This window comes from Neomonachus schauinslandi, chromosome 1 (assembly GCF_002201575.2).
Source record: "Neomonachus schauinslandi chromosome 1, ASM220157v2, whole genome shotgun sequence".
Classification (NCBI taxonomy): domain Eukaryota; kingdom Metazoa; phylum Chordata; class Mammalia; order Carnivora; family Phocidae; genus Neomonachus; species Neomonachus schauinslandi.
Genome location: NC_058403.1, coordinates 38,351,800 through 38,354,510, shown reverse-complemented (window position 1 = coordinate 38,354,510; position 2,711 = coordinate 38,351,800). Strand labels below are relative to the sequence as shown.

The 2,711-nt window shown below is 37.2% G+C and overlaps 1 pseudogene; it reads right to left on the bottom strand.

Annotated features, from left to right (window-relative positions):
- Positions 1–1,167: 1,167 nt before the first annotated feature.
- On the bottom strand, positions 1,168–1,286 carry LOC123323251 (annotated as a pseudogene).
- Between the last annotated feature and the right edge of the window lie 1,425 nt (positions 1,287–2,711).

The following is a 2,711-nucleotide window of genomic DNA, read 5'->3' as shown; positions in this document are numbered from 1 at the left end:
AATTTGCCTGCTGGTCTTTTAAGTATATAACTTATCGACTTGTATAAACTTATAATATGTAAAATGAGAAATGTAAATAGTATGTGCTCAACTCTGTTCCTAGGGAGTTTTGTGAATAAATTTCCATTAATCCAGTGTCAATGCACCCTAAAGTTATATAATTCATGCCCTTTCTGGATTAGTTTAATAAGAAATAATCTGCTATTTTTTATTTTCTTTCCTTTCTCTGCTCCAATTGCACTTCTATAGAAGTTTTAAATGTTTATGTATGTATCCGGTTTTGCATATTGTAGACATCTGTCAACTCAGTAAAACTCATTGCAGGGTAGTCATTATTTTGAAGGAAAAACTGAGCTCATCTCAATGAAACTTAATTTAAAAACTACTTCAATCCAAAATTAAAGAAATACCAAGTCAGAAATTTGGTTTTTACTTACTTGATTTGACCAGAATACCACTAGAGAAAAATAATTCATATTCTTTTACTTTTACAAGTGTCTTTAAAACATACAGTGTATATATATTTCTAAATATCTGTGTTTGTGTGTATAGAAAAAGTATTATCAATAAATGTCATACCTGTATTCCAAGAAGGGACAACTAGATGCGATGGAGGTCTTATCTTCATCATTTATGTATGATGTGTAGTAGACTCTTCAGGTTTTGTGGGTTGCCAAGTCAAGGTGTACTATTTTCCTTTGAAAGGGAATGCAAATTGCAACTGGAAGACTATTGAAAGAGCCACTGAACAGAGCATTTTAGCCAAATATGATTGCAGAGTATTTTCCAATGACCAATTGAATGGATTTGTTATTTTAATAATGTTTGAAATTAGTTTATAGAAAGCATCTATATGATAATTCATTGTCTGGTAACATTCATTTTTATTTTGTCGTAGTTGGACTATTAAAGGGGAAAAACCATTGGGCTAATTATTCCTTCCTTTAGAAAGTTTTATTTTATTTATTTATTTATTTATTTATTTATTTATTTATTTGACAGAGAGAGAGATAGCGAGAGGGAACACAAGCAGGGGAAGTGGAAGAGGGAGAAGCAGGCTTCCCGTGGAGCAGGGAACCCGAAGCGAGACTTGATCTCAGGACCCTGGGACCATGACCTGAGCCAAAGGCAGACGCTTAACCTTCTGAGCCACCCAGGCGTCCCAAGAGCCGACAGCACCCAGTATTCCCAGGCAGTTTCCCATCCAAGTACTAACCAGGCCCGACCCTGCTTAGCTTCTGAAATCAAACGAGATTGGGCATGTTCAGGGTGGTATGGCCATAGACCCTTTAGAGTTTTATAGCCTGGGTTATAATTTGGTAGATTTTATTACTTATTGTGGGGTTGCTATGGCAAATTTAAAGAGTCCTATTTAATAAGATATACCCTTAGGACTAAAAATTAATTATAGGGAATTTATTATATCTGGTTGGAATCTTAGATGTAAGACCAATTGCTCCCCCTTTATTATGTAAAACATCCTAAACTTATAGGTAATTTATTGTGTCTGGTTTGAATTTTAGATATAAAGCCAATTGTTCTCTTTTTCTTTTCTTATGCAAATCATCCTAAACTTTGTATTTCACCCTAGGATTCTTATTTGGCAGTACCAAATTTGGGTCATTATCACAATTTTTTTCTTTACTTACAGAGATTTTACCTATGCCTTTGTAATTCATATATTTTAAGAAATTTTTATTTTATTATTTTTTTTCTTTTTGGGGGGAATTCAAACATGGATCAAAATATCGTGACATCAAGGGGAATAGCGACCTCAGTATATGACCTAGTAATCCCATACATGGATGCCACGTCATAACTAATGGCCACCTAGGAGATCCACTATCATTTAAAGCACACCATTCCTGGGCGCCTGGGTGGCTCAGTTGGTTAAGCGACTGCCTTCGGCTCAGGTCATGATCCTGGAGTCCCTGGATCAAGTCCCGCATCAGGCTCCCTGCTCGGCGGGGAGTCTGCTTCTCCCTCTGACCCTCCCCCCTCTCATGTGCTTGCTCTCTCTAATTCTCTCTCTCTCAAATAAATAAATAAATAATCTTTAAAAAAAAATAAAAAAAAATAAAGCACACCATTCCTGAAATACAGGAGTCAGTGCCTGGTTAGACACATCACAATGACACTATGCTTGTTAAGCAATTCAGCCTCCATTTCCTTTTGCTTCTCTATCCCTACTCAACATTAGGCTCTTTGCCACTTTTTCCCACTCATAGGGCAAGCTCAGGCTAGAAAAATTGAAGACAGGTAAAACCTAGCCAACCAAACATAAAGAAGCACAACCCAGAGCACAGATATACAAGCACAGCAATAACTGACCCTATTTAATCCCAGTGAACTGTGTGTAATCGGCCCAGTTAATAAATCAAGAGAGAGAAACTAAAGATTCATCACATCAGTGAACACTGCCATTGCATCATGCTCATAGTGTCAATTGTTTTATTAGGACACTTAGCATCCTCTGCTGGATGTTTGGCAGCACCCCTCTACAGAATTTATGGAGGTTGGGATGAAGGACACATAGGTACCAATGGACAAACAAAGTAAAAGAAATATAGCAAACAACCAGAGAATTCTCTAAGGAGAAGGGATCAAGTTTGGCTTGAAGTAGAAACAAAAGGGGCAGGGGGAGTGGATTTGCAGGCAGGTGGCTCTATTTCTTATTGAGGTTTGAAGGTGCCAAGAAGGCCAGTGTTTGC